Source organism: Lacerta agilis, chromosome 1, assembly GCF_009819535.1.
Source record: "Lacerta agilis isolate rLacAgi1 chromosome 1, rLacAgi1.pri, whole genome shotgun sequence".
In the NCBI taxonomy this organism is placed as follows: domain Eukaryota; kingdom Metazoa; phylum Chordata; class Lepidosauria; order Squamata; family Lacertidae; genus Lacerta; species Lacerta agilis.
In genome coordinates this window covers 3,454,464-3,468,115 of record NC_046312.1, presented here as the reverse complement: position 1 = coordinate 3,468,115, position 13,652 = coordinate 3,454,464, and the positions used below count along the sequence as shown (strand labels likewise).

At 46.7% G+C, this 13,652-nt stretch overlaps 1 protein-coding gene across 5 annotated transcripts in view; it reads left to right on the top strand.

The window, feature by feature from the left end:
- Window positions 1-13,652, top strand: part of NIN (ninein) — a 115,275-nt gene that overhangs the window by 50,578 nt on the left and 51,045 nt on the right. The gene's annotated exons all lie outside the window — the stretch shown is intronic.

Sequence of the window (13,652 nt, the reverse complement as noted above, 5' to 3'; positions counted from 1 at the left end):
TTGGAAGAGAGAGTCAGAACGTGCTCAATTTATTTTACCCCTTTTAACAAAGTTACCCCTTACAACACTATTTGGAATCCTTCCCCGAAATTTTAAGAAAATATCTTCTGGAGGATTCTTCAAGACTAGTATCATATGATGTGGCTAAATTCTGCACTTTAGCTATTGAGAAACATAAATCTCTTTTATTGAATAACACATTGCTTGGCAGGGGGTTGGACTGGATGGCCCTTGTGTGGTCTCTTCCAACTCTATAATTCTATGAAAGTTCCTTTGTGTAATTGTTTTATCTCTTACAGGTAGGTAGCCGTGTTGGTCTGCCATAGTCAAAACAAAACAAAATAAAAAATTCCTTCCAGTAGCACCTTAGAGACCAACTAAGTTAGTTTTTGGTATGAGCTTTCGTGTGCATGCACACTTCTTCAGATACTTTTTTAAATTTTTTATTTTATTTTGCTTTATCTCTGGTGATGTTATTGCCGATTTTTCTCTGTTTGCCTTCCAATGTCTTCTAAAAGTTGTATAGTTATTCATCTCCTTGTCATCTGATGGGAGGGCATTCCATGGGGTTCTAATAATCAATCTATTTAGCAATATGCAGGCGGGTTCTGTCTCCAGAATTTGGGTGGGCAAGTCCTTGGGGAGAGATGTCATTGAGCAGGAAAGGGCCGTATCTCGGTGTTGGAGCAGCTGCTCTGCATGTAGAAGGGCCCATGACCACCCTCAGCATCCTCAGGTAGGACGGGGAGGGATACCTGCCTGAAATCCTGGAGAACTTCTGCCAGTTGGTGTAGACTGTAGTGAGCTAGATGGACCTATGATCTGACTTGGTGTAAGGCAACGTTAGGGTTTCAAATAGTGAAAATCTGGATTTTCTGCAAAATCTCCCCAAAAATTGAAGTTTTAGAGCTTTTTTTTTAAGGAATTCACCAAAAAATCATATGGGTTGCCATATGGCCAGGTTTCCCCAGACATTTTTACCGATTTTTGAAAACTCTGCCCGGACGCTATTTCCGATGGACGAGTCTCAGATATGTCCGGGAAATTCTGGACCTATGGCAGCCCTAGGCAACATCTGTATTAAGGGGCATCATGGATAGGCCAATGGTGATGTGGCTCCTTCCCAAACAAATGTCACCCTTACCCAACTGGTGTGCAGAAGGAACCACATCACCGGCCTGCCTGTATAGATTCTTCATACCCATAATGCCGTGGCCGTGCTACCAGGGCTGGCTCAATATATTTTGCTGCCTGAGGCAGAATCAGGAATGGCAAGAAATCCCACAAGAACATCTCCTTGTCCCTGAAAGTAAACATGGAACGGAAACAAATAAGTGTCTGTTCATGACACCAGAAATCTTAGTCTAATGGTAGGGCCGGCTCTGCCATGAAAGCAGATCCGACATTACTATGGGAGTTAAGGTTAACCCTAGCTGGAGTAAGTTGGCCTGAGGAGGCTGCCTGGAAAGGGTGCAAGTTGTGGAGCTCCTCTAAGGTGGGTGTAGGGGAACCTCAGACCATGGCCCAGCTACAGCCAGGAACTGGATTTCATTTGTCCTTCTGGGGGGGCCCCCGAAGAAGAAGAAGAAGAAGAAGAAGAAGAAGAAGAAGAAGAAGAAGAGGAAGAGGAGGAGGAGGAGGAGGAGTTTGGATTTGATACCCCGCTTTATCACTACCCGAAGGAGTCTCCAAGCGGCTCACATTCTCCTTTCCCTCCCTCCCCCACAACAAACACTCTTTGAGGTGAGTGGGGCTGAGAGACTTCAGAGAAGTGTGACTAGACCAAGGTCACCCAGCAGCTGCATGTGGAGGAGCGGGGATGCGAACCCGGTTCACCAGATTACGAGTCTACCGCTCTTAACCACTACACCACACTGCCTCTCTGGCACACTGATAGAAGGTGCACATGGAGGAAGCTCAGCAGAGAAAAAATGCCTTGTTGGGATGAGAAATGAGAAGGTGCCCCATGATATTCTTGTAAAGAAGCTGGTAAAATGCGGGCTAGACAATGCAACCATTCAGTGGATTTGTAACTGGCTGCATGTGGAGGAGCGGGGATGCGAACCCGGTTCACCAGATTACGAGTCTACCGCTCTTAACCACTACACCACACTGGCTCTCCCCGAACACTGTAGTTGTGTGGGGAACAGCCAAGAAGAAAAAAGACCTTGGCACTGGACAGTTGTGGTGTCGGAACCGGGGATGAAAAGCCGGCTGGCTTGGCCCCAGCCGGAGCATCTCCCCTCTCAGCCTTGCCGCTGCGGAGATCCATCAGTCATCCTCCTCCGACGTGCATCTGCGACTCAAGCTGCTGTGCATGCAAGAGCACACATTACTCAGCAGAGTAAACACACAACAGATCAGGCTTGAGGCGTGGATACTGTACAGTGGTACCTCTGGTTGCGAACGGGATCCGTTCTGGAGGCCCGTTCGCAACATGAAAAGAGCGCAACCTGTAGCGCCGTATCTGCGTATGTGCGTGGCGCAACTCGGCGCTTCTGCGCATGCACAAAGCATGATTTAGCGCTTCTGCACATGCGCCGAAACCCGGAAATAACCCATTCCGGTACTTCCGGGTTCGGCGCGTTCGTAACCCGTAGTGAACGCAACCAGAGGTATGACTGTACTAAACTACACATTTATTCTACATAAATCAGGACAAAGAAGAACATGGCCTCTGTCCTTGTAGTTCTTCTCGGAGAGAGAGAAAACCAAAAGCAATACAGAGCGGATGTTCCGCTCAAGAGACTCCACCAAAGCAGAAAGGAAGTTTCTCAGCAGAGAGGTAGAGTTGTATTCCTTGCAAATTGTATGCAGTTTTGGGGAAGCAATTGGATGCTGAAGCTTGGAGTCTAACATTGATGTTCGCCAGTTAGTAGCTTCTGTGAATGACTCCTTGGAAGTCCTTTGTGAACGCGATGCTCTTTTGGATATCCACCAGCTGTGAAAAGTGACTTCGTTCACAGGATGTTTCCAAGCAGACAAGTCCAAAATGCCTTGGGGAATGGATTAATTAAGGAGGCGGGTTTTCCTTTCAGTTGGGACCTCTCCACTTGCCCATAGTAGTATTGTTCAATTTCTTTCTCAGCATTTTACTGCAGTTACTTGGGTGCCCTAGGAACGATTTAACCGTTAGGTATACTCACATTGGGAACATCCCAATATTTCCCCTGTTTTGGGGGTCTCCATGCTGGCTTTAACTGCAAAAAGAGAGCAGACCCCACAACCTCTCATGCCAGGGCAAAATGGAACAGCCTCTGATTTTGGATTTTGGAGCCCGCTCTTTTCTGTTCCCTCTTGACATTATTAGCAGCTGTTCTGAACGGCCGTGCACTTTTTCCTTCTCCCAAGATGCAGGATTATTTTCTGGGCTCTGTGCATGCTTGGCTTAGAAAAATAAATTGAGATTCCTTGCCAAGAAAACAACATTCTGCAGTGAATGGAAACAATACTCATTAAGCAAATATTTGCGTATGTTTGCTTACTTCTGATATTGACTCTGGATCAATTCCTGATCATTTCCGTTCCCCTGGCATAGAGAAAGATGCTGTCTCTGAATGGGAAGGTTAGCTATGTTCCGCCTCCTCTATCGGATGTATTGTGCCTCAAAATATCAGTTGCTGAGAAGTGTGTGCTGTGTTCGAATCCTGCTTGCAGGTGACCCACAGGCATCTGGTAGGCCATTGTGAGAACGGGATGCTGGACTAGATGGATCACTGGCCTGATCCAGCAGTCTCTTCTTACATTGAAGGTTTTCTTTGAGGATGTTAAGTTGTCATTATGGGATGGGTGTGGCAGCCAGGGTGTGACTTGCTAGGCACCAGTGGCAACTAAGGGGTGTTCACACGTTCCCTTCGAGTGTGTAATCCAAGTACACAATAGTTGAGCTGTACACTTGTACACTTATTCACATGTAATGTTCCTTCCCCCCCCCCCATACCGTCGTATCTTGGTTTTCGAACAGCTTAGTTCTCGAACGTTTTGGCTCCCAAACGCTGCAAACCTGGAAGTGAGTGTTCCGGTTTGCAAACGTTCTTTGGAACCTGAATGTCTGATGGGGCTTCCGCGGCTTCTGATTGGCTGCAGGAGCTTCCTGCAGCCAATCAGAAGCCGCGCTTTGGTTTCCAAACGTTTTGGAAGTCGAACAGACTTCCGGAATGGATTCCGTTCGACTTCCAAGGTACAACTGTATAATTTTTATTGAATTTCCAAATTTTTACAAATTAACTTCAAATTAAATAGTTACATTGTTTCACACAGTGATTTCCCATCTCCACAGTGTTTGTATTCAAACTATTTTCTACTGAAGAATTGTGCATGTACATGAAGAAGTCAGGTGCATGCACACGGAAGCTTATACCCAGAACAAACTTAGTTGGCCTCTAAGGTGCTAGTGGACAATTTTCTTATTTTTTTATTTATTTCGACTACGTCAGACCAACACAGCTACCTACCTGAATCTATTTTCTACTGCGTTATATATTGAATTCTTGTCTATAACCAGTATCCCTCTAATACAATTACTTTATCATTTTTCTTCTGCTGTTCCTATATCGAATCCTGCCCGTGATTTCATTTGGTTTGCAGTGCTTTTCCAAATAGTTCATAAAGGCCTCCATTCCTCTATTAAAAGTTCAAAGTTTGGATCTCTTAATATTGCTGCTGTTCGCATATAATATTCAACGAGCTTCATACCTATTGTACACAATACTGAGCTGAACACAGCTTGTACCTGGGTCCAGTGTAATGTGTGAATAAACCCATAGGCCTGCTCCAAGAAGGGGGGATTGTCTGATTATCTCACAGACTTTTATCCTGATGACTCCATCCTCACCATTACATCTATCCTGTGCCATTTACAGCCTCCAGGAAGGGGGGGGGGTGTCTCAGGCAAATCATTTTCTGGACCTGGGTACCACACTCTTCTGTTGTTTGTGGCAGCCATGCAAGGATGGTGGTCCTGGGGGGAATGTCCCCTCCATATGGCACGGAAATGTTACTCTGCTTTCGAAACAGCCTCCAGTCTTAAGAGGGTGTGTTGCATGCCACCTTCTGGACAGGCCAGGCTACGCAGCCGATAAAAAGGCAGGAGCTGGATGCAAAGTCAATGTAGCCCAGTGTTCTGACTCCAACAGTGGTCAGCATCCAGGCATGATACAAGAGCTGCTGCTCTTTACCGCCAGCATCCAGCGGTGCGTGGCCTCTAATTCTGGAGGGTTGACGTGACTGATGCGTGTAGATGGAACGTATAATAAGCTACCGGGCCTGGCTAAACGTGGAGGTAATGAATTCTGTACATATTCTTATACTGCCTGAAAACCAACCAGCATGCAGTTCCAGAGATAGGCTTCAGCAGTCAGGGAGAGGGAGGTGGAACCAGGCTGAGAACTTGAAAGCAAGCCATGAACATTTTGCAACTCCAGCCTGCCAAGCTCCTGGTTTTTTCTGGGGGTTGCAAAATGCGGAGCCTTGAATGTTGATCCAGTTTAGCCAAATAAAGTCCTCTTCCCCCCACAAAAGTAGGACACTGTGATCCAAAAAGGCCAATGTGCATCAGTGAAGATTCACTGAGTATTGTTTTTATTAAAAAGGGACCCCTGACCACTAGGTCCAGTCGTGTCCGACTCTGGGGTTGTGGCGCTCATCTCGCGTTACTGGCCAAGGAAGCCGGCGTACAGCTTCCGGGTCATGTGGCCAGCATGACAAAGCCGCTTCTGGTGAGCCAGAGCAGCGCACGGAAACGCCGTTTACCTTCCCGCCGGAGCAGTACCTATTTATCTACTTGCACTTTGATGTGCTTTCGAACTGCTAGGTGGGCAGGAGCAGGGACTGAGCAACGGGAGCTCACCCTGTCACAGGGATTCGAACCACCGACCTTTTGATCAGCAAGCCCTAGGCTCTGTGGTTTAACCCACAGCGCCACCCGCTGTGGGTTATTATTTTTGTTATTATTTAATGTTAAATACTGTTTATAAACTTATTCATATATATTTTTTATAGCTAAAGTGGTGTGCAACGTAGAATATATGAAACCTAATGAAGACAATAAATCAATATAATTTTGCACACGTAAGAAAACAATATTTTAGTGTGGCAACACCCACATTTTGGAGCTCCTTACCTACTGACTTGGGGGACGTGGGTGGTGCTGTGGGTTAAGCCACAGAGCCTAGGGCTTGCTGATCAGAAGGTCGGCGGTTCGAATCCCCGCGACGGGGTGAGCTCCCGTTGCTCGGTCCCAGCTCCTGCCCACCTAGCAGTTTGAAAGCACATCAAAAGTGCAAGTAGATAAATAGGTACCGCTCCAGCGGGAAGATAAATGGCGTTTCCGTGCGCTGCTCTGGCTCGCCAGAAGCGGCTTTGGCATGCTGGCCACATGACCCAGAAGCTGTACACCAGCTCCCTCGGCCAGTAACGCGAGATGAGTGCCACAACCCCAGAGTCGGACACGACTGGACCTAGTGGTCAGGGGTCCCTTTACCTAATGACTTAACGATACTCTTTTTGCTGCCTGATTGAAACTGATTGTTGTTGTTGCAAGCATTCCACACCTATAGAATTCTGGCATCTCTTTCAATCCCTTTTGCTCACTACTGATTTCAGCTTTTTGGAATATTTTTAAATACTTGCTCTCAGCTCTCTCTCGCTGATCATTTTAACGTCGGCAGGTTTCTTTGCAATCCACTTAGAGGTTTTATTGCAAGCAAGCAGCATATAAGCGTTGCGATGGGAAAAGAAGGAAACAAAAGCCAATTTGCACCATCCAGCAAGAGTAAAGGGGAACAGCCGAGCGCACGTGCCTCCAGGCCTGCAACTCGAACTGATAACCGGGCTCTTGATTTATCCCGGGAGGGTGCCCCCCCCCAAAAAACCGTGTGTGTTTGTGCTGCAAGACAAAGCCAGTTGGGGGTGAGCTTCCCAGCTCCACCCCGGCTGCGTTTAATTGACAATATATATTCCTGGAGAGAGGGAAAGGTCCGTCTTATGGCAGCAGATGGCCGGGTGGGAGCTGGGAGGGCGAGGAGATTTCTCTGGGCGAGAATGCCGAGCTGCAGATGCTTCCACGGGTCTTGAGTCTGGTCATTGTGCAACTTGGGGGCCATCTGTTCTTCAAGGCAGCGAGGGATGGGCTGGACGTCTATCGAAAAAAATGCACTCCTGGAATCCCGGGCGGCTGAGCTTGTAATGCACGTGACCCTCATCCAGCTGCAGAACAACGGCCATCTGGGCCAGGATACCTGGAGTGACAACAGAGCCCCTGGAAGTACCCCCTTTTGTCTCCCGGCCGCCGGCTTGCCTTCTGGGGCACCATTTTGGGGGGTGGCTTGACCCCTCACCTCATTTGCCTCCTCTTCACAATGGGCTCTTGTCTTGAGCTTGGGCTATGGTAATGAGGAAGCGTGTGTGTGTGTGTAGAGGAGGTTGGTGTCTGGATACAATGGGGGGCCCTGAATCTGAGCAGGCTTAGAGGTGAAGCAACTGGGATCGCCATTGGAAGAGCTTTGATGGCCAGCTCTGTTCCTGACAATTGGCCGTCAGAATTAAACCAAAGTTGGCAGGTGCTCACAGGATCTTCCTGCAAGTTGGCACGGATTTTGGGGGTGGTTTTGCGGCTTTCTTTGAGAATGCCCTTTTTGTGGCGGAGAAACGTTGTGCAAAAAGGCCTCACAGGTTTTTGTTGTTGTTTTTTGTATTTCTCCCCTGCTCTCCCCCAGGTCCCCCCCCTCCAATTCTCCTTAAAACTTTTGTGGCTGTTTGTAAAGTGTTTATTATTATTATTAATATTAATATTATTAGTCTCCGTTGTGCTCCCTTTCCCTAAACCTTCAACAGTTGCATCCTCCTAAGGTTAGAGGACAAAGAATCTGATCTGGGGAGGGAATTCTAAGAAACTGGGCTACACCCCACAGGGTTTATTTGGAAATATACTATAGCATTTGTAATAAAAGTGATACACACACACTCACACACACTGTGATCATACATTTATAGGTTACAGGTAGGTAGCCGTGTTGGTTTGCCGTAGTCAGAACAAAATTAAAAAATTCCTTCCAGTAGCACCTTAAAGACCAGCTAAGTTTGTTATTGGTATGAGCTTTCGTGTGCATGCACACGAAAACTTATAGCAATAACAAACTTAGCTGGTCTCTAAGGTGCTACTGGAAGGATTTTTTTTATTCTGTTTCATACATTTATATGCACACTCTAATTATTCAAAACAAAATAAAAAATAAAAAAATTCTTTCCAGTAGCACCTTAGAGACCAACTAAGTTTGTTCTTGGTATGAGCTTTCGTGTGCATGCACACTTCTTCAGATACACAAAAGCTCATACCAAGAACAAACTTAGTTGGTCTCTAAGGTGCTACTGGAAATAATTTTTTATTTTATTTTGTTTTGACTATGGCAGACCAACACGGCTACCCACCTGTAACTCTAATTATTCCGAAATTGAATAATTGAATTGAATATTCAGAAATTGTTGCTTGCCAAACCATTTTTAATGGTTTGCTGAGTGGCAGAGCATCCAAGGCCGTTTTTACCTGGGGGTGCAATGGGTGCGAGGCACCCAGGCGCCGAATTCTGGGGGGCGCCAAATGTATACCTACTCCATACCGGTCCCTCTCGATTAGCGGCAGTGAAAAGCAATGGAGCAAAAGGCACACACACACACCCCCGGTCGCTATTTGTTTCTCCGTAGTGTCAAATATCCCTGACAAGTCTGGAAACAAAAGCGGTTTTTTGTTGTTACAGGTGAGCAATTTCCCCCCCCCCAAAAAAAAGCTCAATAAAAGTTAATTTGGGGGTGGCCAAACTAAATTTGGCAGCACTGGGTGGATCTTTGCACCCCGGTGGCACATATGCTAAAGACAGCCCTGAGAGCAACTATTTTCCATGCAAAACGTCCCTGCCTCAATCCCCATCACCTCCAAGAAGGACCAGGAGAGATTCCTTGTCTGAAGCCCCTGAGCTGCTGCCAGTCAGTGTAGGCAACACTGAGCCAGGCAGACTCAGTGGTCTGGCTCTGTGTATGGCAGCTTCCTAAGTTCCTTGTTGTGCATTGCTACTATTGCAAATCCATATAAACCATACACACATATATTTCAGAGCAGCGCCTTAGAAGCAACTGCTGTAGGCAGGGGCGTAGCAAGGTAAATTGGTACCCGGGGCAAAAAAATTTTTTGTCATATTTTCTTACAAAGGAATAATAACAAGTAATAATTTTTTAAAAAAACTTTTATTTATATCCTGCCCTCCCCGGCCGAAGTCGGGCTCAGGGTGGCTAACATCAGATACATAACATTGGTATAAAATCAAACAATAATTAAATTACCTCCTAAAAACATCTAAGAATCAAATTAAAGTCTAATTAGATGGCTTTCCACAGGGTTAGGGTTGGGAACAGTAAGTGCTCCACTGAACTGAAATTTCAGCCTTCGCGACATAGGAAAACAGCCAAGTAAACAGCTATTTTGGTGGAGGAGGGTTAAGATATTAACTGATATGCATGAAATTTCATATATAGCTATATAATCCCTAGTATAGTAAGATCAGACCTTCGGAGCAGGCATCCCCCCCAAAAAAAAATTTCAATTAAAAAAAAATAAAAAAAAAATTCAAAAAAAATTGTTCCTTGATAATTTTTCACCCCCTCCATTATGGAACACGGGGCGCGCCCCTTGTTATGCCCCTGGCTGTAGGAGAAAACCAGCTGGATCATCTGCTCTTTTAACTTCTAAAGGTAAAGGGTAAAGGGACAGTGTTTCAACAGTGTTCTTCCAGAACTTTTTAATCTATTTATTCCTGGCATGGAACCTGGGCCCTGACACAGAGCAAACCTACCAAGTTCCATTGCTATTAAATCAGGAGGGCATTGCCAGGAGGAAGCTCAGCCTCCCCTCATCTGGCCAGGAAGTAAAATGTAAAAAACGACATCTGACGCCCGACACACTGAATGCACAGAGGGTTTTGTGACTCTCCAAGGTCACAGCTTTGAGCGCAGAAACTGGGGGATGATTTGGCCAACTCAGTTCACAAAGAATCCTAGTAATAATTGTTCTAAAGCAGCCTAAAGATTTGCTAAACGTTGTGTCGATCAGCCTGCTCTACTTTAGAGGCAGCGGAATTAAGGAATTAGGGAGAACTGGTTTCTCGTTTCCCTCAAATAACCTGTGATGAAAAAAAAAGGCTGGAAATGCAGAAAGGAAGGGTGCGGCCAACCCTCTCTGGCACCAGACAAAAAGGAAAGAGGGACGTTTGCTTTGCGTTTCGTGAACAAGGTGAAACTGGGAGTAAAAATGAGCACAACCCCATCATCACACACTGAGAGAGAAGCTTGCATATGGCATTGTCCATTGTGGTTCAAAGCAAACAAACCCTTTAATATGGGGTTGCCCAGGGTGGTATCTGGGGCCCCATAGCATCCTTGAGTCAACATAGATACATTTTTCTCCCTGGAAAAGCTGTACGCCGGCTCCCTCGGCCAGTAACGCGAGATGAGCTCCGCAACCCCAGAGTCGGACACGACTGGACCTAACGGTCAGGGGTCCCTTTACCTTTAGCTTTTATGGTCTGGTAACCTCAAGGTTGTTGTTGTTGTTGTTGTTGTTGTTGTTGTTGTTTAGTTGTTCAGTCGTGTCCAACTCTTCGTGACCCCATGGACCAGAGCACGCCAGGCACCCCTATCCTGCACTGCCTCTCGCAGTTTGGCCAAACTCATGCCAGTCGCTTCGAGAACACTGTCCAACCATCTCATCCTCTGTCGTCCCCTTCTCCTTGTGCCCTCCATCTTCCCCAAAATCAGGGTCTTTTCCAGGGAGTCTTCTCTTCTCATGAGGTTGCGTTCTATGTAGGGCTGCCTACATACGATTCGGAAACTTCAGCTGGTGCAGAATTCAGCTCACTGGAGCAAGATGGTTTGAGCATATTACACCGATCATGATCCGACTGCACTGGCTACCAATGAGTTTCCGGGCCCAATTCAAACCTACCCAGTCCCTGAGACAATCTGTTGAGGCCCTTCTGCTTTGTGTCCCTCCTCCTCGAGACGCCCGGAGGGTGGCAACACAAGAACGGGGCCTTCTCTGCAGTGGCCCCCCGTCTGTGGAATGCTCTCCCCAGGGAAGTTCGCCTGGCGCCTTCATTATACACCTTCAGGCGCCAAGCAAAAACGTTCCTTTTTAACCAGGCCTTTGGTTGATCTGATTTACATCCTAAACCCTTTTAGAATGTGGCTTGGTGGGGGGGGGGGGGGGGGTTTATTGGGTTATTGCTTTTGTTTTGATTTTATATGTTGTGGTCTTTTTGTGAACTGCCCTGAAACCTCCGGATATAGGGTGGTTAATAAGTTGAATGAATGAATGAATGAATGAATAAAATTAAGCAACTTCCGGTTCTCCTTTGTTTGCTGTTCCGAATCCTTTACCTGCAGTGATCTCAGCCCAATGCCTTTCTACTTTCCGACTTGGGGTCTCTCTCTCTCTCACACACACACACACCCCACTTCCCAATCTTTCAGATTATGGAGCAGGATCATGCAGAAGGAGTTCTGAAAAGTAGAGTGACCTAATCCAGTTTCCATGGCTACTCCAGTAGATTAATGGCATTTTTAGCCGTAATCTGAAGGAGCAGCATTATATTTCCGTGACGCCAGAGCTTTTGCCGAACGCTCGGCGGCTCTGCTTTCAAACGCACCAGTCACATGAATGCAATTTTTATTTTTAAAATGAGTATCTTTTAAACGGTGGAACGTTGACGGCCAATTCCGCCCTTCTGGAAGTTTGAACCTTGGTTGGTTGTTGTTGTTTTTTGGAGTGAATTGTTTCATGAGCAGCTGAGGGGGTGGATCTCCCAGTGGAGGAAAGGGGATGTGGTATCATTTCAAAAACGCGCATGAACTGCTTTGATGCATGTTTTAAAAATAAACCGGCCATTATCATCGCCTGGCGCTTGGAGAGATGGGAGGGGCCGCCGCTGCCCGATTCCTACAGTAGCTAAAAGTGTTCTGCGTGGAAAGACAGATGTTTAGCCGGAGGAGAGAGAAGCAAGCTGGTGTGTCCTTGGAATGACACCTATTCTGGCTTCCTAGATATAGGCAAGGGGTTTCTCCTCATCATCATCCCCCTGCCCTGGGAGCTGCTCATCCCTGGGTAAATCCATGTGACTGTGCAGGGAGGTTTGGAGGCCTCTCCCTCTGCCCATTTTCTAGACGAATCACAGAATCGTAGAGCTGGAAAGGGATCCCAAGGGTCATCTAGTCCAACCCCCTGCCTCCGCAGCTGAGAAGAGGCTCCAAGTTGCTGCAAACAGCGTGTGATCCTGCGGGGAGCGGGGCATGTTTCAAACACTTTGAACTCTGTGATTTCAAAATAAAAATAATTCCTTCCAGTATAATGAGGTAAGAATCCAATGTCTCTCTTCCGACCAGGTGAATAGAGACATTGGATTCTTATCTCATTATACATGACAAAGCTATCTTTAAACAAAATAGAAAATTCTTTCCAGTAGCACCTTAGAGACCAACTGAGTTTGTTCTTGGTATGAGCTTTCGTGTGCATGCACACTTCTTCAGATACACATGCACACGAAAGCTCATACCAAGAACAAACTCAGTTGGTCTCTAAGGTGCTACTGGAAAGAATTTTCTATTTTGTTTCGACTATGGCAGACCAGCACGGCTACCCACCTGTAACTAAAGCTATCTTTAGCCATCTCGCCCCTTGCTTTTTCCTGTAAGACCAATTGCAGTCATTAACAGTCGTCAACAGGTTTTCCACACCTATCAGCCAATCCCCCATTCCCACCACCCTTCTGAGTAATACCCCTCCCCACCCTCAAACTATATATAAGGGTCTGGTGACTTCTGTTTCAGTGTATCTGAAGAAGTGTGCATGCACACAAAAGCTCATCCCAAGAACAAACTTAGTTGGTCTCTAAGGTGCTACTGGAAGGAATATTTTTTTATTTTGTTTTGACTACGGCAGACCAACACGGCTACCTACCTGTAACTAGTTCTGTGATTTCAGTCATTGTTTCAACTCCCCCTGCAAGGTAGACCACTTCTTTTGTCCCTGTCAGTCGTACGGGATGGCAGAGATGGGAAGCTGGTCGTCCTGCTGCATTAGTGTAACAAGAAATGGGGGACCCCTTATTCATTGCTATAAATGGCCTCAAGAGCAGGGGGGGCAACTGACACTGGAGAATGGGTGTTCGGGGTGGTTAGGCATAATCCTTCCCCTGCCAGGACCACAAAAAAGGGTAGTCGCTCCCAGCGTTGGGGTAGAATTTTTTTGTGGTCTGGAGCCGTCAAATACTTGGAGGCAGTCACCTAAGCACATAATACCTGTCTGCAGGGCCGGATTTAGGTTTGATGAGGCCACAGAGCCTAGGGCTTGCCGATCAGAAGGTCGGCGGTTCGAATCCCTGCGACAGGATGAGCTCCCGTTGTTCGGTCCCTGATCCTGCCCACCTAGCAGTTTGAAAGCACGTCAAAGTGCAAGTAGATAAATAGGTACCGCTCTGGCGGGAAGGTAAACAGCGTTTCCGTGCGCTGCTCTGGTTCGCCAGAAGCGGCTTAGTCATGCTGGCCACATGACCCGGAAGCTGTCTGTGGAAAAATGCCGGCTCCCTCGGCCAGTAAAGCGAGATGAGCGC